The 24,962-nt window shown below is 41.7% G+C and overlaps 1 long non-coding RNA gene across 1 annotated transcript in view; it reads right to left on the reverse strand.

Annotated features, from left to right (window-relative positions):
• LOC309834591 overlaps nt 1–17,302 on the reverse strand; it is a 35,048-nt gene extending 17,746 nt beyond the window's left edge. Inside the window, exon 1 of the long non-coding RNA XR_014297873.1 lies at nt 17,235–17,302. This is a non-coding gene — a long non-coding RNA (uncharacterized lncRNA). The remainder of the gene's footprint in view (nt 1–17,234) is intronic.
• Between the last annotated feature and the right edge of the window lie 7,660 nt (nt 17,303–24,962).

Below are 24,962 nucleotides of genomic sequence, written 5' to 3' on the forward strand. Positions count from 1 at the left end.
TTATGGAAAGAACACCAGACTGAGTTCTGTAGTGGGTTCAAGTTCTAGTTTAACTGTGTGACTTTGAGCAAAGCTCTGACCCTAATCTCTCAATGGCAGAATGGGCATAATAATTCCTGTCTATAGTTGAGGGCTGTTTATTAGAAGTCATTTAGGGAATGATAAATATTATGAAACAGTGCTTCTCCAACTTTCATATACATGCAAATCACCTAAGGATCTTGTTAAATGGAGATGGTTAAAGAAAAGCCAAACACTAGTTAAAGGCAGTGTAGACAGATCTTACTTGGTAACTCCTGTAGTTAGGGGAGAGCCCTCAGTATAGAACTGAATTCAGGCAGGCTCTGTACAAAGGTGACTGGAATTTTAAAGGCAAAATGAAGAAGTGGGAGGGGAGACAAGCGGGGGCTTGAGCAGAGTCAGAGTAGTGGAAAATTACAGAAAGCAGGTGGGGGGACTGATGGCTGTGATTAGCCTTTGACAGGCATTAGCAGGTTCTCTTTTCTTTATTTTATAAACTAATCGAGAATCCATAATAATTCAAACTACCAAGAGAATACACGAGACAGTCCTTGTAGGAAAGTTGATGGTTCTCAAAATGGATGCACAGTAGAATCACCTGAGGGGGTTTTAAAAAATTCTGATGTCCCGGCCACACACCCGGCCCCATTAAATCAGAATCTCAGGGATGGGACTCAGGCAACAACATTTCTTAAACCTCCTGGGTGATTCCAATATGCAGCCAAAGTTGAGAACCATCTTAAAAGAATTTAGCATCAAGTCTAGAAGACCAGCACTCACAACTTAAGAGAACTTACCCAGAACCAGGCTGCCCCTGGTAATCTCTGATGAGTTTTGGAAAATAGTGTTTGGATGCCAAGGGTCAGGGATGGTATGGACATGGATGTAGAGGGAGCCCGGGCTGGAACTGAACCTTCAAGGTGGAGAAGATTTGGGTAGGTGGCCAGTGTAAAGAGGTCATTTCAGATAGGATCAAGCCCCTGAACCAAAGAGGTAACCAGAGGAACAGTGAATCGGCATGGGGAAAACAGGTGAGAGGCGGGTCTGTTTTGTTTTCCTGATTCTGTGTTCCTTTCCCCAATACACTGATTTCTCAAAAGCAGTACCCTTTTCAGATCAATGAGGAAACAGCAAATCCAAAGGTCCAGAGGTGGGGATGGGATTATGTTCAAGGAACAAAAAGAAAGCGAATGTGGCTACAGCAACATGAGTGAGGAGCAGAGGTAGATGAGACTGTAACAGAAGAACAAGCCTGACTCCATACTGGATCTATTCCTTTAGTGCTAACTCTTGTGCTCTGTGGCCTGTGCTTAGTCATGCTGGCTCTGCACCGTTGTAAAAGAATGTTGCCTATAGTCTGAAGTATACAGGATAGCCCATTCTTAAGGCTTTGACCTTCAAAAAGTTGCAGAATATGACTTCCCTGGTGGCGCAGTGGTTAAGAATCCACCTGCCAATGCAGGGGACACGGGTTCGAGCCCTGGTCCGGGAAGATCCCACGTGCTGCGGAGCAACTAAGCCCGTGCACCACAACTACTGAGCCTGTGCTCTAGAACCCGTGAGCCAGAACTACTGAGCCCATGTGCCACAACTACTGAAGCCCGTGCGCCTAGAGCCCATGCTCTGCAACAAGAGAAGCCACTGCAATGAGAAGCCCGTGCACCGCAACGAAGAGTAGCTCCTGCTTGCCACAACTAGAGAAAGCCCACGCGCAGCAAAAAAGACCCAATGCAGCCAAAAATTTAAAAAAATTAAGAAAAAAAGTTGCAGAATAGAAAATAGCAATTATCTTGTTGGAAATTTATAGGAACAGTGTAACCAGACCTCTGTGGACAGCTGCAAGAACAAAGGATTCCTGCATCAAGAAGTATGCAACAACCAGCTACCTGCCTCCCCTTTTAGTATAAAAGAAGCCCAAATTCTAACGGGTAAGATGGTTCTTTGGGACACTAGTCCACCATCTTCTTGGTCTGCTGGCTTTCTGAATAAAGTTGCTATTCCTTGCCCCAACAACTCCTCTCTTGACTTAATGGCCTGACGTGTGGCGGTGAGCGGTAGGATCTTGGACTCAGTAACAAGATCAGAAGGTGGTGAGATGGTAGAAATGCATGCCATGTTCTGGCAGGCCCAGGTAAAACTTGATTTTACTGAGAGAGATGGGAATCCATTGGAGGGTTTTGAGAAGAGGAATGATCTGATTTATATTATCCTGACTGCTTTGAGACAATCAATTATAGGAGATCAACCAGGGAGACCACTTAGGATGCTACTGCAATAATCCAGGCAAAAGATTATGATGGCTGGAACCCAGTGGTAGCAGTGGAGGTGATGAGAAATTGTCAGATATATTTGAAGACAGAGCTAAGGGGATTTCCAAATGAATGGATTTGGGACATTAAAAAAAGAGGAGTCAAGGATGACTCCAAGGTTTTTGACCTGAACCACTAACTGCACATGAATTTTGCAGTAAAAGAGAGCAGAAAATGATGGTGTAGAAGTAAGGTTTTAACCAGCTATAATAGTTACAATGAATGAACCAGAGGTGTAAGTATCAACTGGGATGCATCAAAACAATGCTAGGTAAAAACAAGCTCCCAGTGGTATACTCAGTAGGATACAATTTATACAAATTTTTAAGACTGCACAACAGTAACCTTTAAAACTCCATGAACAAGGTAGTAAAGTGTAACAACACATATGGAATGATAAACAACGTGCAGCCAGGGTTCCACACCATCTGGCTGCTTCGCACTTTTACAAATTCTATTGCCCAGGCCAGATCCTAGTCCAGTTAAACCAGAATCTCTGGGCATGCATCCAGGATGGATCCAGTATTTTTTTTAAAGCTCCCTAGGGGGTTCTAGTATGTAGGCAAGGTGGAAAACCACTGCCTTAAATTGAGAAACAACTGTGATATCTTAGAGAAGTACAAGGAGTTTTCCCCTTTTATATCTAAGGCTTGAATAGAGTATCTGTTTTAGAGCTAGGCAAGAGACACCCATGCCCTAATTTCCATGTTGTTCAGCCAGGACACAAGAAGAAACTCTCCCAAGAGGCAGATGAGCCCAGACTGTGGTCTTCTAACATCCAAGGACCTCCTCGGAGAAATGGCTGATTACAAGCTTAGGGCAGAGAATGTACAAGATGAGCCTGGAACATCTTGTCATATCGGTTGTCAAGCAAGCTCCCAAACACTACTGAAGGCCTGGAGAAAGAAAGGACCCAGGATCCACCTTGAAAAGGTTCTTTCTTGCTAAAGATGGGACAATATGAGCATCTTTAGTTAAAATGGACTAAAACACATCAGATATCCATAAGTTCATAATGATCCTTAAAAAATAAAACAATCATTGGATGATACTAAGAAATCAATTCATTTTAAAACCTGGAAAAGAATAAAGAAATAAGCACTTATCCTATCTTTGTTGCTTCACAGTAACCAAAGAGTTGATGAGAGAAGTTTCTCATTACAGAAGTACTTGCTCAGGGCTGGTCCAGCCTAGTTAGAATGGGAGTGGTTGCGGTGTGGCCAGTGGGAGAGGCCAAGTCCCTGGAAATTCCTCTCTGGCTCAGTCCATAGGGCAGCTCCTTACAAGCTTCCTCCTAGCAGATGATGCCTCGAACTACTCTCTACGTCCAGCAAGACATTCTGGTTCCATTTCCTACTCCAAATGCTCCCTCAGTACAGACTGAGTCAGTTAAAATCTTGATCCTACCCCTCACTTTATGGGGGAAAACAGAATTCTGGGGAGATGATGTTATAGGACCCGAACTGGTCAGGAGCAGCTTTTTGATGGGAGAGAAAAGAGCTCTGAACTAAGCCTCCAGAGCTGGGACACCAATTTGCTAGGAAACCTTGTGCTGGTCTCTTCCTTCTCTAGGCCTATTTCTTCATCTGTGTCATCTATGGGCTATTCTAGATTTGGTAGCTACAAGCCCTGTATAGTTCATATAATTCGTTCATCAGGTCAAACCTATAGCCCAGATCTCTATGCTGTTGTTACAGAACCAGCCCTCCTTGGATCAATGGACTGGACATTCCAGGAAAGCAGGGAATTGTTGATCTTGTTCATCCTGGTTTCCTCAGCACCCAGTATAGAGCCTGTTCCTCAATAAATAATAGAGCTTGGATGGCAAAAACAGCCATAAGAAAAGTCAAAAGGCCAATAAACAATGGGGAAAAAACACTTGCAATTCAAACCACAAAAGGATGGTTTTTCAAATACCAGTTCCTACAAATCAATAAAAGGTTAACAGAATTCCAGTTTCCAGTCCCCCCAAGTAAAGAGCTTGGAAGTTAATACTCTATCCTAACAAGTAAAAAACTAGAAAATCAACAACTCTTCTTAGATCTTTAAAAGACATGAGGCAACAGGGAAAACTGCTGGCCCCAAAAGTGGAGAGTCCAACAGGCCAATACAGAGAATTACAACTTACTGAAGCACAAATCCATGTGTAGAAACCTCTGTGGGCACCAATTCTAGGACAGGAATACCTAAACTGTAACTGATGAATTGCTGGAGGCTCAGTGTGGGCAAGTCTTCGAGTCAAAAACTCCAGGGCACTAAGTCATAGGGAGTTCCCACACCTTTGTGAGTTTTACCTCCAGAAACTTGACCAGGTTCTCACAGTAAGTATTGGAGAAAAATCCCCTCATGCTTCTGGTAGGGGGAGGGGAAAAGCAACCATTTTGAACTATGCCAGAGCTATCTAACCAGAGCCTAGCTGGCATGGGGGAAAAGAAATACCCTACTCCAGCAGACTCTAGCCTTCCATGTAGGAAAACGGAAATCCCTAACTACAGCCCACTCTAGCCAACCTGTCCCACCTATGCGGGGATGGGATACTAAGAAGCACTTGAGAAGTTCACAGTCCAGGTACACAGGCTCAGTAAAAGACTCAGACTTAATCGCAGGACTAATAACACTCCCTCTACCCCACCCCCACATTACTAAATTGCTAAACAGCAATTCCTTTCCCCCAGTATACCATGCCCTGCAATCAAAAAAAGAAAATTACAAAGCATACTAAAAGACAAAAATCATAGTTTGAAGAGACAAAAATGAGCCTCAGAACCAGACTCAGATATGGCAGGGATGACTGGAATTATCGTATCGGGAATTTAAAATAACTAGGATTACTATGCTAAGGGCTCTTATGGATAAAGTAGACAGCATGAAACAACAGATAGACAATGTAAGCAGAGAGATGGATATTCTAAGACAGAATAAAAGAGAAAAGCTAGAGATAAAAAACACTGGAACAGAAACGAAGAATGCCTTTGATGAGCTTTCAAATAGACTGGACACAGCTGAGAAAAGAACCTCTGTGCTTGAGGATATCTCAATAGAAACTTCCAAAACTGAAGAGCCTCAACCACCAGAAGGCAGACAGCAGAAGCAAGAAGAACTACAATTCTGCGGCCTCTGGAAGGAAAACCACATTCACAGAAAGACAGACAAAATGAAAAGTCAGAGGACTTTGTACCAGATGAAGGAACAAGATAAAACCCCATAAAAACAACTAAATTAAGTGGAGATAGGCAACCTTCCAGAAAAAGAATTCAGAATAATGAGAGTGAAGATGATCCAAGACCTCAGAAGAAGAATGGAGGCAAAGATCGAGAAGACGCAGGAAATGTTTAACAAAGACCTAGAAGAATTAAAGAACAAACAGAGATGAACAATACAATAACTGAAATGAAAAATACACTAGAAGGAATCAATAGCAGAATAACTGAGGGAGAAGAACAGATGAGTGACCTGGAAGACAGAATGGTGGAATTCACTGCTGTGGAACAGAATAAAGAAAAAAGAATGAAAAGAAATGAAGACAGCCTAAGAGACCTCTGGGACAACATTAAACCCAACAACATTCGCATTACAGGGGTCCCAGAAGGAGAAGAGAGAGAGAAAGGACCCGAGAAAATATTTGAAGAGATTATAGTCAAAAACTTCCCTAACATTGGAAAGGAAATAGCCACCCAAGTCCAGGAAGTGCAGAGTGTCCCAGACAGGATAAACCCAAGGAGAAACACACCGAAACCCATAGTAATCAAATTGACAAAAATTAAAGACAAAGAAAAATTATTGAAAGCAACGAGGGAAAAATGACAAAAAATATACAAGGGAACTCCCATAAGGTTAATATCTGATTTCTCAGCAGAAACTCTACAAGCCAGAACGGAGTGGCACGATATATTTAAAGTGATGAAAGGGAAGAACCTACAACCAAGATTACTCTACCCGGCAAGGATCTCATTCAGATTTGACAGAGAAATCAAAAGCTTTACAGACAAGCAAAAGCTAAGAGAATTCAGCACCACCAAATCAGCTCTACAACAAATGCTAAATGAACTTCTCTAAGTGGGAAACACAAGAGAAGAAAAGGACCTACAAAAAAACCCCATAACAATTAAGAAAATGGTAATAGGAACATACATATCGATAATTACCTTAAACGTGAATGGATTAAATTCTCCAACCAAAAGACACAGGCTGGCTGAATGGATACAAAAACAAGACCCATATATATGCTGTCTACAAGAGACCCACTTCAGACCTAGGAACACATACAGACTGAAAGTGAGGGGATGGAAAAAGATATTCCATGCAAATGGAAATCAAAAGAAAGCTGGAGTAGCAATACGCATATCAGATAAAATAGACTTTAAAATAAAAAATGTTACAAGAGACAAGGAAGGACACTACATAATGATCAAGGGATCAATCCAAAAAGAAGATAAAACAACTATAAATATATATGCACCCAACATAGGAGCACCTCAATACATAAGGCAACTGCTAACAGCTATAAAAGAGGAAATCGACAGTAACACAATAATAGTGGGGGACTTTAACACCTCACTTACACCAATGGACAGATCATCCAGACTGAAAATTAATAAGGAAACAAAAGCTTTAAATGACACAATAGACCAGAGAGATTTAATTGATATTGATAGGACATTCCATCCAAAAACAGCAGATTACACTTTCTTCTCAAGTGCACACGGAACATTCTCCAGGATAGATCACATCTTGGGTCACAAGTCAAGCCTCAGTAAATTTAAGAAAATTGAAATCATATCAAGCATCTTTACTGACCACAATGTTATGAGATTAGAAGCCAATTATGTGGGAAAAAACGTAAAAAATACAAACACATGGAGGCTAAACAATACGTTACTAAATAACCAAGAGATCACTGAAGAAATCAAAGAGGAAATCAAAAAATTCCTAGAGACAAACTACAACAAAAACACAATGATCCAAAACCTATGGGATTCAGCAAAACCATTTCTAAGAGGGAAGTTTATAGCAATACAAGCCTACCTCAAGAAACAAGAAAAATCTCAAATAAACAATCTAAACTTACACCTAAAGGAACTAGAGAAAGAAGAACAAATAAAACCCAAAGTTAGTAGAAGGAAAGAAATCATAAAGATCACAGCAGAATTAAATGAAATAGAAACAAAGAAAACAACAGCAAAGATCAATAAAACTAAAAGCTGGTTCTTTGAGAAGATAAACAAAATTGATAAACCTTTAGCCAGACTCATCAAGAAAAAGAGGGAGAGGACGCATATCAATAAAATTAGAAATGAAAAAGGAGAAGTTTCAATGGACACCGCAGAAATACAAAGCATCCTAAGAGACTACTACAAGCAACTCTATGCCAATAAAATGGACAACCTGGAAGAAATGGACAAATTCTTAGAAAGGTATAACCTTCCAAGACTGAACCAGGAAGAAACAGAAAATATGAACAGACCAATCACAAGTAAGGAAATTGAAACTGTAATTAAAAATCTTCCAACAAACAAAAGTCCAGGACCAGATGGCTTCACAGGTGAATTCTATCAAACATTTAGAGAAGAGCAACACCCATCCTTCTCAAACTCTTCCAAAGAACTGCAGAGGAAGGAACACTCCCAAACTCATTCTATGAGGCCACCATCACCCTGATAACAAAACAAGACAAAGATAAGAAAAAAAAAGAAAATTACAGACCAATATCACTGATGAATATACATACAAAAATCCTCTACAAAATACAAGCAAACAGAATCCAACAACACATTAAAAGGATCATACACCATGATCAAGTGGGACTTATCTCAGGGATGCAAGGATTCTTCAATATATGCAAATCAATCAATGTGATACACCATATTAACAAATTGAGGAATAAAAACCATATGATCATCTCAATAGATGCAGAAAAAGCTTTTGACAAAATTCAACACCGATTTATGATGAAAACTCTCCAGAAAGTAGGCATAGAGGGAACCTACCTCAACATAATAAAGGCCATATACGACAAACCCATAGCAAACATCACTCTCAATGGTGAAAAACTGAAAGCATTTCCTCTAAGATCAGGAACAAGACAAGGATGTCCACTCTCGCCACTATTATTCAACATAGTTTTGGAAGTCCTAGCCATGGCAATCAGAGAAGAAAAAGAAATAAAAGGAATACAAATTGGAAAAGAAGAAGTAAAAATGTCACTGTTTGCAGATGACATGATACTATACATAGAAAATCCTAAGGATGCCACCAGAAAACTACTAGAGTTAATCAATGAATTTGGTAAAGTTGCAGGATACAAAATTAATGCACAGAAATCTCTTGCATTCCTATACACTAACAATGAAAGATCAGAAAGAGAAATTAAGGAAACAATCCCATTCACCACTGCAACAAAAAGAATATAATACCTAGGAATAAACCTACCTAAGGCAGTAAAAGACCTGTATTCAGAAAACTATAAGACACTGATGAAAGAAATCAAAGATGACACAAACAGATGGAGAGATATACCATGTTTTTGGATTGGAAGAATCAATATTGTGGAAATGACTGTACTACCGAAAGCAATCTACAGATTCAATGCAATCCCTATCAAATTACCAGTGGCATTTTTTACAGAACTCGAACAAAAAATCTTAAAATTTGTATGGAGACACAAAAGACCCTGAATAGCCAAAGCAGTCTTGAGGGAAAAAAATGGAGCTGGAGGAATCAGACTGCCTGACTTCAGACTATACTACAAAGCTACAGTAATCAAGACAATATGGTACTGGCACAAAAGCAAAAATATAGATCAATGGAACAGGATAGAAAGCCCAGATACTAGACTTCCCTGGTGGCGCAGTGGTTGAGAGTCTGCCTGCTTATGCATGGGACACGGGTTTGTGCCCCGGTCTAGGAGGATCCCACATGCTGCGGAGCGGCTGGGCCCATGAGCCATGGCCGCTGAGCCTGTGCGTCCAGAGCCTGTGCGTCTGGAGACTGTGCTCTGCAATGGGAGAGGCCACAACAGTGAGAGGCCCGCATACCACAAAAAAAAAAAAAAAAAAAAAAAAAGCCCAGAGATAAACCCACGCACCTATGGTCAACTAATCTATGACAAAGGAGGCAAGGATATACAATGGAGGAAAGACAGTCTCTACTATAAGTGGTGCTGGGCAAACTGGACAGCTACATGTAAAAGAATGAAATTAGAACATTCCCTAACACCATACACAAAAATAAACTCAAAATGGATTCGAGACCTAAATGTAAGACCAGACACTATAAAAGTCTTAGAGGAAAACATAGGAAGAACACTCTTTGACATAAATCACAGCAAGATCTTTTTTGATTCACCTCCTAGAGTAATGGAAATAAAACCAAAAGTAAACAAATGGGACCTAATGAAACTTCAAAGCTTTTGCGAAGCAAAGGAAACTACAAACAAGATGAAAAGACAACCCTCAGAATGGGAGAAAATATTTGCAAATGAATCAATGGACAAAGGATTAATTTCCAAAATAAATAAACAGCTCATGCAGCTCAATATTAAAAAAACAAACAACCCAATCCAAAAATGGGCAGAAGATCTAAATAGACATTTTTCCAAAGAAGACATACAGATGGCCAAGAAGCACATGAAAAGCTGCTCAACACCACTAATTATTAGAGAAATGCGAATCAAAACTACAATGAGATATCACCTCACACCAGTTAGAATGGGCATCATCAGAAAATCTACAAACAACAAATGCTGGAGATGGTGTGGAGAAAAGGGAACCCTCTTGCACTGTTGGTGGGAATGTAAATTGATACAGCCACTATGGAGAACAGTATGGAGGTTCCTTAAAAAACTAAAAACAGAATTACCAAATGATCCAGCAATCCCACTACTGGGCATATACCCAAAGAAAACCATAATTCAAAAAGACACATGCACCCCAATGTTCATTGCAGCACTGTTTACAATAGCCAGGTCATGGAAGCAACCTAAATGCCCATCGACAGACGAATGGATAAAGAAGTTGTGGTACATATATACAATGGAATATTACTCAGCCATAAAAAGGAACGAAATTGGGTCATTTGTAGAGATGTGGATGGATCTAGAGACTGTCATAAAGAGTGAAGTAAGTCAGAAAGAGAAAAACAAATATCGTATATTAACGTATATATGTGGAACCCAGAAAAATGGTACAGATGAACCCATCTGTAGGGCAGAAATAGAGACACAGATGTAAAGACAAACATATGGACACCAAGGGGGGAAAGTGGCGGAGGCAGTGGTGGTGGTAGGATAAATTGGGAGATTTTGATTGACATATACACTAATATGTATAAACTAGATAACTAATAAGAACCTGCTGTATAAAAAAATAAATGAAATAAAATTCAAAAATTCAAAAAAAAGAAAGAAACTTCCAAAACTGAAAAGCAAAGCACACACACACACACACACACACACACACACACACACACACACACACACACTGAAAATAGTAGAACAGAATATCCAGGAACTGTGGGACAACTAAAAGTTAGGTGTAACATATGCATAATGGGAATACCAGAAGGAGAATAGAGAAACAAAAGAATGTTTGAAGCTGTAATGACTGAGAATTTCCCCCAAATTAATGTCAGACACCAAACCACAGAACCAGGAACCTCAGAGAACACCAAGCAGGATAAATGCAAAAACAAAACGACAAGAACAAAAAACACCCTACACCTAGGTATATCATATTAAAATTGCAGAAAATCAAAAAGAAAAATTCTTGAAAAATCAGGGGAGAAAATACCTTACCTCTAGAAGAATGAAGATAAGAATTACATCCAACTTTGCCTCAGAAACCATGTAAGCAAGAAGAGAGTAGAGTGTAATTTTTAAGTGTAATTTTTAAAGTGTTGGGGGAGGGACTTCCCTGACGGTCAGTGGTTAAGATTCTGTGCTTCCACTGCAGGGGGTGCAGGTTCGATCCCTGGTCAGGGAACTAAGATCCCACATGCTGCACAGTGCAGCCAAAAAAATAGAATAAATAAGAGAAGGAAGGAAGGAAGGAAGGAAGGAAGGAAGGAAGGAAGGAAGGCAGGAAGGAAGGAGGGAGGGAGGGAGGGAGGGAGGGAGGGAGGGAAGGAAGGAAGGAAGGAAGGAAGGAAGAAAGAAAGAAAGTGGTGGGGGAAAAAAACACCAACATTGAATTCTGCAGCTGGCAAAAATGAAGGAGAAATAAAGACTTTCTCAAACAAACATAAATTGAGGGACTTTGTTGCCAGTATATCTGCATGGCAATCAATGTTAAAAGAAGTTCTTCAGAGAGAAGGAAAATGATATAGTCAGAAACTCAGATCTACATAAAGAAAATAGAGCATTGGAGAAGGAATAAGTGAAGGGAAAACAAAAATTTTTATTTTTCTTAATTGATCTAACAGATAAGTTTGTTTAATTCTTAATTGATCTAACAGATAAGTTTGTTTAAAATAATAATAGTAAAAATATATTCAATTATGTATGCTTATATATATGCTATGTATAAGTGAAGTGAATGATAGCAATGATACAATGGATGGGAGGCAGGAATTGTAATTATTTTATTATTACAAGGTACTCACACTGCACCATGAAGTGGTATAGTGTTATTTGAAAGTGGACTTGGATTAATTGCAAATGTATACTGCAAACTCTGGGGCAAACACTAAAAGAAGTAAACAAAGAAGGATAAGTGATATACTAAGAAATGAAAGAAAACAGAATCATATAAAATGTTCAATTAAAACTATAAAAGACAGCAAAAAAAGTGGAAGACAAAAATAGGAACAATATAAAAAAGTCAACAAATAAAAACTAATATGGTAGAAATTAATCCAACTATATCAATAATCACTTGAAATGTCAATGTTTGAAATATACCAATAAAAGAAGATTGTCAAGAGTGGACCAAAAAACAAGACCCAACTATATGTTATCTACAAGAAACCCACTTTAAATATAAAGACATGTATACATTAAAAACAAATGGGGACTTCCCTGGTGGCACAGTGGTTAAGAATACGCCTGCCAATGCAGGGGACACAGGTTCGAGCACTGGCCTGGGAAGATCCCACATGCCGCAGAGTACCTAAGCCCGTGCGCCACAACTACTGAGCCTGTCCTCTAGAGTCCGCGAGCCACAACTACTGAGCCCGCATGCCACAACCACTGAAGCCCACGTGCCTAGAGCCCGTGCTCTGCAACAAAGAGAAGGCACCGCAATGAGAAGCCCACACACCTCAACAAAGAGAAGCCCCGGCTCGCCGCAACTACAGAAAGCCCACGTGCAGCAACAAAGACCCAACGCAGCCAAAAATAAATAAATAAATAAATTTATTTATTTTTAAAATATTAAAAGAAAAAAAAATGGATGGAGAAATACATACAATGCTAACACTAATCCAAAGAAAGCAGAAGTATCTATATTAATTTCAGACAGAGCAAACTTTAGAGCAAGGAAAGCTATCAGGGTAAAAGAAGGGCACTGCATAATGATAAAGGGATAAATTCTCTAAGAACACAAAACAATTCTAATATGTATGCGCCTAACAACAGAGCATCAAAATACATGAGACAAACATCAGTAGAACTGCAAGGAGAATCAGATGAATCCACCATTACAGTTGGAGGCTTCAACACCCATCTATCAGAAAATGGATAGATCCAGCAGGCAAAAAACCAGTAAGGACATAGTTGAAATCAACAACAGTCATCAATCAAATGTATATAATGGACACTGATAGACTGCTTTGTCCAACAGCAGAATACACAATCTCCTCAAGCTCACATGGAACACTCACCAAGATAGAGCATAGTCTGGGCCATCAAACGTAACTTCTGTTCTTCAAGAAAAGAAATCATACAGTGTCTGCTCTCAGACTGCAATGGAATTAAACTAGTAATCAATAACGCAAAGATAGCTGGAAATCCCCAAATACTTGAAGATTAAACAACACACTTCTAAATAATACATGGGTCAAAGAAGAAATCTCAAAAATATGTTTAACTAAATGAAAATGAAAATGTAACTTAACAAAATTTGTGGGGTACAGTGAAAGCAGTGATTAGAGGGAAATTTATAGCACTGAATGCACATATTAGAAAAGAAGAAAGATCTAAAATCAATAATTAAACTTCTACCTTAAGAAACTAGAGAGAGAAGAGTAAATTAAATCCAAAGTAAGAAGAAAAAAAGAAATAAAAATTAGAACAGAAATCAAGTAAATTGAAAATAGGAAATCAATAGAGAAAATCAACTAAACCAAAAGTTTATCCTTTGAAAAGGTCAATAAAATTGATAAGCCTCTAGCCAGGCTAACTAAGAAAAAAAGGGAGAGGACACAAATTACTAACATAAGAAATGAAAGAAGGGACATCACTATAGATCCCATGGCCATTAAAAGGATATTAAGGAAATACTATGAACAACCCTATATGCATAAATTTGATAACCAGATGAAATGGACCATTTCCACAAATGATATAATCTGCCAAAACTCACACAAGAAAAGATAGACAATTTGAAGAGGCCTATATTTAGTAGAGAAATTGAATCAATAATTAATAACTTTGCAAACATAAAGCACTAGGCCCAGATGGGTTCACTGGTGAATTCTGCCAAACATTTGAAGAAGAAAATATACCAATTTTCGGGCTTCCCTTGTGGCACAGTGGTTAAGAATCTGCCTGCCAGTGCAGGGGACAGGGGTCTGAGCCCTGGTCTGGGAAGATCCCTCATGCTGCGGAGCAACTAAGCCCATGTTTCACAACTACTGAGCCTGCACTCTAGAGCCCGTGAGCCACAACTACTGAGCCCACGTGCCACAACTACTGAAGCCCACGTGCCTAGAGCCCGTGCTCCGTAACAAGAGAAACCACCACCACGAGAATCCCATGCACCGCGACTAGGAGTAGCCCCTGCTCGCTGCAACTAGAGAAAGCCCACATGCAGCAACAAAGACCCAACGCAGCCAAAAATAAATAAATAAATAAGAAAATATACCAATTTTCTACAATTTCTTTCAGAAGACAGACGCAGAGTGAATACTTCCTAACTCATTCTATGATACCAGCATTACCCTAATACCAATACCAGACAAAGCCATTACAAGAAAACTACAGACCAATATCTCTCATGAACATGGATGCAAAAATCCTCAACACAATATTAGCAAATCAAATTCAACAATATATAAAAAGAATTATACACCACAATTAAGTGGGATTTATCCTAGTATGTAAGGCTGGTTCAACATTCAAAAATCAATTCATGTAACCTATCATATCAACAGGCTAAAGAAAAAAGCCACATGATCAAATCAATAGATGCAGAAAAAGCATTTGACAAAATCCAAAACCTACTCATAATAAAACTCCTCAGTAAACAGGAAAAGAGGGGATCTTCCTCAACTTGATATCTATTTTAAAACCACACAGATTATCATGTCATCTGTTGTCTATTCTGTTCCACTGGTCTATGTGCCTGTTTTATGCCAGTACCATACTATTTTGATTACTATAGCTTTGTAATATAGTGCAAAATCAGGAAGTGTGATGCCTCCAGATTTGTTCTTTCTTAGGATTGCTTTGGCTATTTGGGGTTTTAGGATAGTTTTTCCTATATCCTTAAAAAATGCCATTGGAAATTTGATGGGGATTGCATTGAATCTGTAAATTCCTTTGGGCAGGATGGACATTTTCACAATATTAATTCTTACAATCAAGCAATATGGAATATCTTTCCATTTATTTGTGTCTTCTTTTTCCCTTTTATTATTTGTGCCTTCTTCAGTCTCTTTCATCAATGTCTTATACTTCTCAGTGTACAGGTCTTTCACCTCCTTGGTTCAATTTATTCCTAAATATTTTATTGTTTTTTGGGGATGCTATTGTAAATGCAATTGCTTTATTTTTTTGCTATAATCATTTTATTTCTGAAAATAAAATAATGGCCCTTCTTTTATTAATGATTTTAACAACTTGAGTCTTTTAGTTTTTTACTAGTCTAGCTAAAGATTTGTCAACTTTGTTGATCCTTTCAAAGAATTAACTTTTGGTTTTGTTGATTTCTTCTCTATATTTCTTCTACTCTCTATTTCATTTATTTTGGCACTAATCTTTATTATTTCCTTCCTTCTGTTTGTGTCTGGTTTGGTTTGCTCTTCTTTTTCTAGTGTCTTGAGGTGTAAGGTTAGGTTATTGATTTGAGATCTTTCTTTTTAAAATATAGATGTTGGTCTTCCCTGGTGGTGCAGTGGTTGAGAGTCCGCCTGCCGATGCAGGAGACACAGGTTCGTGCCTCGGTCTGGGAGAATCCCACATGCCGCGGAGCGGCTGGGCCCGTGAGCCATGGCTGCTGAGCCTGCGCATCCGGAGCCTGTGCTCTGCGACGGGAGAGGCCACAACAGTGAGAGGCCCGCGTACTGCAAAAATAAATAAATAAAAATAAAATAAAATAAAATAAAATATAGATGTTTACAGCTATAATTTTCCATCTGAGCACTGTGTTGTTTGCATAAATTTTGGTATGCTGTGTTTTTGTTTTCATTAATCTCAAAATATTTCCTAATATCCCTTGTGATTTCTTCTTTGACCTCTTGGTTATTTAAGAGTATGTTGTTTAATATCCACATAATTGTGAATTCCTCAAATTTCCTTCTGGTAATGATTTCTAATTTCATTCCATTGTGGTCAGAAAACAAACTTTTTGTATGATTTCAATTCTTTTGATTTTTTAAGACTTATCTGATTGCCTAACATATGGTCTCTACTGAAGAATGTTTCATAGGCACTTGAGAAGAATGTATTCTGCAGCTGTTGTATGGAGTTTTCTATAGATGTCTATTAGCTTAGATGTGTATTAACTTAGAAAGCTTAGATTGCTTTCTTTCTCTTTCAGATAGTTTATTGTTAATGTATAGAAATGCAATTGATTTCTGTATGTTGATCTTGTATCCTCCAACTTTACTGAATTCATTTATCAGTTATAGCAGTTTTTTTGGTGGTCTTCAGGGTTTTCTATATCATGTCATCTGCAAACAGAGATACTTTTACTTCTTTCTTTCTGATTTGGATGACTTTTATTTCTTTTTTTTGCCTAATTGCTATGACTAAGATTTCCAGTACTATGTTGAATAGAAATGGTGATGGTGGGCATCCTTGTCTTGTTCCTGATCTCAGAGGAAAGGCTTTTAACTTTACACCATTGAGTATGATGTTAGCTATGGGCTTGTCATATATGGCCTTTATTATGGTGAGGAATAATCCTTCCATACTTAATTTGTTGAGTTTTTATCATGAAAGGATGTTGAATTTTGTCAAATGCTAAACATACTTCTTTCCCTTAAGGTATGACCTGGAAGAAGCACATATAACTTTTGCTCACATCCCTTTGGCCAGGACTAAGGGCCGTACATCCATTCCTTGGAGATATTGTGGGTTCAGCTGCAGATTACTGCAATAAAGTAAATATAGCAATAAAGCGAGTCCCATGAATTTTTTGGTTTTGCAGTGCATACAAAAGTTATGTTTACACTATACTGTAGTCTGTTAAGTGGACAGTAGCATTATGTCAAAGAAAACAGTGTACATACCTTAATTTAAAAATACTGCCAAAAACTGCTAACCATCATCTGAGCCTTCTGCAAGTCATAATCTTTTTGCAATAGTAGCATCAAAGATCACTGATCACCATAACAAATATAATAATAATGAAAAAGTTTAAAATATTGCTAGGATTACCAAAATGTGATACAGAGACACAAAGTGAACAAATGCTGTTGGAAAAATGGCACCTATAGACTTGCTTGATGCAGGTTCCTACAAACCTTCAATTTGTAAAAAACACAATAAAGTGAAGCTCAATAAAATGAGGTATGCCTGTACTTAACTGCAAGAGTGGTTGGGAAATGTAGTCTTTCTCATGGATGGCTTTATATGTTGCCAAACTTTGGTGACTCTCTCCCTAAAAAAAGAAAACAGAATGGATTTTAGGGTTCAACCAACAGTGTCTGCCATAACATATTGATAGGAAAATACATGAAAAACCAGTAACAGTATTTGCTTCTAGGAATAGGGTACTGGTGGCTGGGAACACAGGTGAGAGGAAAATGTCCCTTTTAATGCCCTTTTGAACTTTAATACATGTGAATGCATTAACTAATTAAATATTTTTAACAAAGTAATAAAATAGCATTATCCTATGCACTTAGTAAACCTCCATATCTGATTCACTGATCAAAAGTTTTTTGTGCCATCACCCTCAGCCCCTCAGAGAGGGTTATAGATGTGGCATGAAAGTTGGGCCACATTAAGCTCTATTAAATCAGTATGGTTTGAGGAGCCAGGGAAGCCCTGTGGGCCTGCACAGGCAGAGGCCTGGAGAGGAATGCAAATTCAGATAAGCAGCTGGGAGAGCTGCTCTCCCTGACAGTGGACCCAGTTGGCACTGGGCCTTCCTTGTGCCCTTCCTGACTGTGCTTGTTTAGGGGGACAGAAGGCCAGTTCTGCTACCAGGTCCTTACTCCAGCACCGATCATACTCAAAAGGAGGAGGCGGCCAGCGCCCTCCGGACAGGAGGGGCTTGGGAGCTGGGCCTGGAGACACAGCCAACTCCTGGGGTGGGCCGTGAGGCTTGCCCTTTCAAGCAGAAAGCCTTTGAAGCATCTGCCAGGCAGAGGCCTTGGCTGCCCTTATCTGGCTCTCATTTCTATCCCAACATTTGTGACTCAAGAGAACCCTGGGGTAACTTTGGGCCTATGTGGGGTGAGGGCTGGGGGCCACCAGCAGTGAACCCCTCACCCTAGTGCACAGGGTCAGGCCCCTCACCGGCCCCAGCTGGGCCATGGGGCAGAGCACAGGACAGACACCCTCCCACCTCCTGGTGCATAGACAGTGAAGGTCCTGCTCCCTGGACTGGCTCCCAGCACCCCATGGGCTCCCCACAGCTGCTCTTTAATGCCCAAGGAGCTCTTTACCCACAGAGAAACATAGCCAACTCCGCACCTTGTCTCACGTGCAATGTAGGAAAACTGAAACAGTTAACATTTCTCTAAATATTCACATACTATTGGTATAACTAACAAACTGACTTTTTATAATTTTAACAAAGTAGAGTTCCCTGAACAATTGAAGTTAAATGTAATCAATTACACTCTTCCCAATTCTAATGCTTCAGTCTCATAAATGTTTCAAACACATTTAAAAATCGACAAATAAGAATATAATCATCACAAAACCAGATCTGCATACTCCTACCGAAACTCATCCCGAAAGTGACAAATGCTAATGTGTAGGTCTAAATTTGTTTATTATCTCGAGTCAGCAGCCCTAGCAGCAGACTCGATAGACACGACACTCTGTGCCCATTTGTCACCCATCACTGCCCTCTCCTGGGGATCTCAGAGAGCTGGCCACGCAGCTCTGGCCTCACCAGAGCTCTGTACCCCAAACTGTCCGTCCTGGGCAGAGTGACTGGACCAGAGTCACTGGTCCTGGACTCTGAGTCAGGACCTCATAGGCTGGCCAGACATGCAAGGCATGCCAACCTGCAAGGCTGGCACAAAAGTTCTGCCCAAGAAGGGATGCGGATGGTGACAGCTGACCAAAGCAATCAGCATCTCACTCTTGGGGTACAGAAATGTGCCTCTCTGAGAGATGAAGGGGGCAAGGGCTGAAGACTCACAGAGGACACAGTGGGCAGACCTCAGGCAGGGCCTGAGCGGAAGCTGGGGACCAGTTGGCCAGAGGCAGCTGGAGCCGGAGAAACAAAGTGAGACACTGGTGCCAGAGCATGAGTGACCATCTGGGAGCTGGTGACATGGGGACACCCAGGCCCGTTCTCCTGAAGAGCCTGGCTGAGGGGCTAGGCTGGCTAGTTTCTACTTCCCTGAGTGTTCTCACACAGGCAAAAGGAATGGGCAAAAGATGTTCTGAGCTCAGGTGATGACATGTGCTGAGGCTACGTGCACAGAAAACAGAAGCTGATCCGGAGATTGATGTGCAGGAAGTGAGGGAAGCAGGACAGGGTGGGGGGAGAAATTGAACTGTGAGGTTATTCCAAGGGAGGCCTCAATTGACCCCATGGGGAGGCTGGAGCTGGGATCACTCATTAGTTGTCCAGAAATGAGCAAAGGGGGATTTGGTGAGCTTTGGGCCCAAGAACCCTGATTGAGGTAGCTCCCTTCTACCCGGGGCAATTCCCTCCTATCAGATTCCATACCTGGTCCTGAAGGGCAGTCTGTGTGGTCACCACTACACTAGAGGTGACAGACTGGGTCACCGAGTGTGAAGGAGGCCTGTGGTCAGAGATGTGGTTACAGAGACCTGCTCAGATGTGGTTATAGTGACCAGGTGTGGTCGGCCTCTGAAGAATGTTCAGTGAAATGAATTTCTCGTGGTCTGGGGGAAGGGGATGATGGGATCAGATTTTCCTTCTAGACTGGGGCTGGGGCTCAGGAGAGAGAGCAAGTCTGGTGATAAACATGAAGTGTGGCCAGGGAAGGCATCTAAAGACACAGGAACAGCAGAGACCTCAGAGGCCCTGTGGAGATGGGGGCACGGGGAAGAGCAGCAACAATTACAGGGAGGGGAGATCAGGACACTCAGAGGAGTAGGTGCGTGGTCCTGCCACTATAATATGTGGTGCTGCCTGAGTGGGTAACTAGAAGAGGGAGCCAGGAGAACAAGTGCTCCAGGAAGGAATCTTCAGACCAAGACTGAAAGACCTTTCCTCCTGCCCCAACACACCCAGCTGTGGCTCCGTAAACTCAGTTCAGCCGGCTGCCTCTAGATGGCAGTGTGTGCATGCGGCAGCAGCTGTCCCACACTGCTCCCCAGGGAAGGCCAGGTTCTCCCAGGGGACCAGGGAAGTCCCCAGAGCCGTGCGGGGGACAGGCAGAGGCACCTGTGATGCCTGCAGCATCCACCTGTGCTCTGCTCTGCTTCAGGTGGGGGGGGCAGGTGCCTCTTTCTCCCCTTCCTAGGGGTTCCTATCAGGGTCCTTCCTGGCAGGGCCTGAACATAGGGGTCCCAGGGGCTTAGTGGACCCCCAAATCCGTGTGTTCGTGACTCTACAGTCTTGGGCGGAAGACTGAGACACAAAGGTCTGGACATAAAGCTAACACTTCTGATTCTACCACTCATGCGGAGAGTGACTCCCTCTGAGCCTACTTTCCACATTTGTCCTACAAATGCATAGCTCTGTGGAAGTCAGTTCACATGAGATTATTTCAGAAGAAAAAATTTTTCACTGTCAAGTGATTTTCACATTTGCACATAGTCCACAGTTCCCCTGGTGGACAGAGCTTTCAGGGGGCAAAGCTGGGGTTGAACCTAGGCAGTCTGACCTTGCTCTCGACCTCTCTGATTGGCCTCCTCCCTCTGATGTCTTATTGGCCACATCTGGACTTCCTTCTTTGGCAAAACCGTCTTCTTCCATTTGGAGAAATAACAGTAGGGTTGACTCACAGGCAGTCAGGGTTAGAAGGGCTCTGGGAGGTTACCTACTAAACAACGGTCCTCTCCCTCCCACCTTCAATTTATGGATTGGACAACTAAGGGGTGGTAAGACTCCTTGTCACCATCATCTATAAGAGTCCTGGCCTCCATCATTAAAGTATGCTCCACTGTGTCGTGTGCTAACACATGGGTTCCTATCACAAATCTTTACAGTGTGGTAGGGGACACTGTCTGAGGACAGAGGTCTCAGGGCTGTGGCTGCAGATGCAAATAGGAGCAAGAAGCCCTTGGAAAATTGCAGATTATTTTTTAACATTTAAAAAATTTCATTTATTTTATTTATTCTTTTTTTTTTTGGCTGTGTTGGGTCTTCATTGCTGTGCGCGGGCTTTCTCTAGTTGAGGCGAGTGGGGGCTACTCTTCACTGCGGTGTGCGGGCTTCTCACTGCAGTGGCTTCCCACTTCAGTGGGCTCTAGGTGCTCGGGCTTCAGTAGTTGTGGCTCGCGGGCTCTAGAGCACAGGCTCAGTAATTGTGGTGCACAGGCTTAGTTGCTCCGTGGCATGTGCGATCTTCCCGAAACAGGGCTCAAACCTGTGTCCCCTGCATTGGCAGGTGGATTCTTAACCACTGTGCCACCAGGGAAGTCCTGCAGATTTTTAAAAAAATAGATGGTTCTGGAACAAATAGGGCAGGCATTGGGTGACAGGTCAAGAAATTAATTTCTTTTCTGTTCACCTTTCTCTAGGGTTCCCTGATCTTTTCAAGAAAGGCAACATCAATTCAAAACAGCTCGGAGTGAAAGGTCTACCAAAGACGTTAGCACCTAGCTCAGCCAAGTCCTGCCATACTTCATGGGGTGACCCATCCTCCCACTGGCCTCTTGGCCCTGACTTCCTCACTGCGAGGTCCACTGATTCCTTCATTTCATCCTGATCACTCACTCCCGTGGATACATCCCTCTGTCTGACCGTAGCCACGTGCAACCATTCCTGTCTTCTGTGGTCAGTGAGGGCCCTCCTGCCTCACCCCTACCTTCTCCTTTCTTCCCATCTACTGGCCCTTCCAGCTGTCACTTCTCTCCCCTACCACCCAAGACTCATGATACGACACCTCAGGGCTTTCTTTCCAATATTCTTCAATCCTCTGCACTATTGTTTTTCTATCATGCCTTTCTAGCAGACCCTCAAACTTTGATCAATCCTACTGCCTGTGCTCTCTGCACCTGGACTTACCCCAGCCGCTGAAGACTGATGAAGGCTGTGCCATTTGAGCTGTAACTCTGACTCTGGTTCGCCATCCTCACCTGGGCTCCCAATCCTTCCTCAAATCCTTCTGTCTGCCCCTCCTCAGAAGCCTCTCTCATTTTCTACTAAGTTTCTCTGAAATCCTTGGACTCCACCAAACATCCACTTTCCTTAAACAGGTGACCTATTCCTCCTATTTTCAGAAAAAAAAAGGAAGCCTTCACTCAGGAACCCCCCACTAAATCCACAAACATCTGCATCTCACTCAGCTCTTCCGCCATCCTCTTGTCTCCATGGAGGCCTATCTGTCCTCCCGTCTTTGGCTGCCCTTTTGTTCTGAACCCCAATCCTTCCCACCTTCTCCAGCAAGCATCATCTTTTTTCCTTCAGACTCTTCAATTTCTCTTCTTCTACTGCCTCTTCCCTACATCATTTAAACATATTCAAGTCTCTCCTTTCTTAAACAAACAAACCTCTCCCTCAGCCTCTTACCCTCATCATCTTCCAGCTAAAGACCTCACTCTGATCCTCATTTATTCTCCAGCCCACTTAACAGGCTTGTGACCCAACTATCCACTGGCCCAGCTCTCTGAAGCTCCCGACACCTGTGGTCACTCCTCAGCCTTGTCTCGCAGCCTTCCTTGCAGCACTGGAAACTGGGGGCCACTCCTTCCTTCCTGAAACATTCATTTCCCTTGACTTGCACACACACCATCCTTCTGGCTTTGCTTCTATCTCACTGGCTGCTCTTTCTCAGGCTCCTTAATCCCTCTCCTTTTTCTCTTCCTAGTCGTCTCCACATTCATCAGGATTCTGCCTCTGTCGTTTTTCCTTCTCAACTCCCAGTCCCAGGATAATTTCCTCTACTTTCATGGTTTTAATCATCATCTCTGGGCAGCTCTCTCAATAATCATTCTCCTCTTCTTTCTTTCAAACAGGCTCGGAACCTAATTTTTTTTTTAGCATTAAAATGTTGGTTTTTTTTATTGTGGTAAAATATATATAACATATATAACCTAATTTTTAAAAATTACATTTCCCAGCCTCCTGTGGAGCTATGGATTGCCATGCGACCAGACTTGGTCAATGAGGCATAAGCAGCAGTCGGCAGGGATTTCTGGGGAAGTTTTGCTGTCCTAACATAGGTGCTACTCTTTCATCCTTTTTTGCTCTTTCTCCTGCCTATATGGAATGAAGGTAGGAAGCTGGAGCTGGAGCAGCCATGGTATGACCACAGCTGGCTCTGAGGAGGCAAGCTTCCCAGTAAAGAGAGCCAGAGCAGACTGACAGAGCGGACCTGGGACCTGAATGACTGTGGCACTGCTGACCAGCCTTACTCTACTTACCTTCAGACTGTGCGTTATGTCAGAGTTTTCAATGAGTATAGCAGCAAAATGCAACAAACCCTATGTAGTCAAAGCAATGTGGTTGGGTTGATGTTACAGGAGCTGAACACAAGTTTTGATTAGTACAACTCCCAAATGTACAGGTTTTGCTTATATGTCTCTCCTGAACTTCAAACAGCAAACTGGACCTCTTTTCTCTGTCCAGACACCTCAAATGGAAGAGGACCAAGTTGTCACCCCTCACGAAACACACACACACACACAGCGTCACTTGGATTCCTGGTCTCAGTAAACAGCATCACCATCTATGCAGCCAGAATCCTATCAGTCACCATCCTATTAGTCACCCCTCAATTCTACCTCCTAAATATATTTTGAATCTGTTCACCTCTTAGATCTCATCACCGACTTCCTGAACCATTGTAACAGTTTCCTTCCTATTTTTTAATCTTGCTCCTTCCAATCCATTCTCCCTACTGCAGCCTTAGGGATCTTCTAAAAGCACAAATGTAATAATGTTACTACTCTGCCTAAAACCTTTCAGAGATAGCTTAGGGTCTGAGGAATACCAGGCATATACTGTAAGACTTTGCCGGAATTATGATGTTGGTCCTGCAACACCACCTCTTTGGCATAGGTGTTGCTCTACAGACCACAGGGATGGGAATATTGACCTACACCTGGTTCAGTTACGGAAACCTCTCTCCCTTGCCACAGTGATTGGTCCAAGACTGGGCACGTGACTAGAGCTGGGCCAATTAGAGGCCTCCCTTGGGATTTGTTCAAACCAACCTAGAGTGTAGTTATTCGGAGTCACATCTCCAACATGGGGCAAACTCTGAGCACTAGGAGAGGCAGAGGAAGGGGGTCTTGGACTGGGCAGCCCACAGGATCAGCCCCTAGTGTTCAGAGTCAATCTGGTTTCCAGTTCGTCTTTTGATTCTGTGTGTGACCTGAGTATCCTTCCAGTAATCTTCCCTCCTTTGGCCTAAGCTAATTTGAATAGGTTTTTCTCACTTCCAACCAAAACATCCTGACTAAAGTGAAGATCCTTGGTTGTCTGGTGGTTCCCAGAAAACACATAAGAGTTCCTTCCAGCTCATGTTTTATAAACATTATTTCATTTGATTCTTACTATAAGCTCGTGAGGTGAGTTTTATTATTATCTTGACTTTACAGATAAGAAAAGTAGGGCTCAGAGATGTAAAGTATTTTGCTCAAGATCCAGAGGCTGAGAATTAGGAGCACTTGGACACCAAGTTCCTCTTCTATTCAAGCTGCTTCCCCTCATCGCCCCCCTGCCCCCCAGCTTGTATACACACACACACACACACACACACACACACACACACACACAGAGGCGCTACAGAGCGGGGCCCAGGGAGAGTAAAAGCAGCACTGGGATAGGGAGCAGACTGGGACAGGAGGGTAAGGAGGAAGTCTGAGGATGATAAAGGCCAAGCTCCTCCATTTAAAATTTATAGCCAACTCCAGGTCCAGGAGGAGAAGAAACTCTCAGCTTCTTTCTTTTACCCCTCCTTGTAATGTTTTTTGTTCCCATAATCTAT

Source organism: Grampus griseus (genome assembly GCF_964374135.1).
Source record: "Grampus griseus genome assembly, chromosome: 16".
In the NCBI taxonomy this organism is placed as follows: Eukaryota; Metazoa; Chordata; class Mammalia; order Artiodactyla; family Delphinidae; genus Grampus; species Grampus griseus.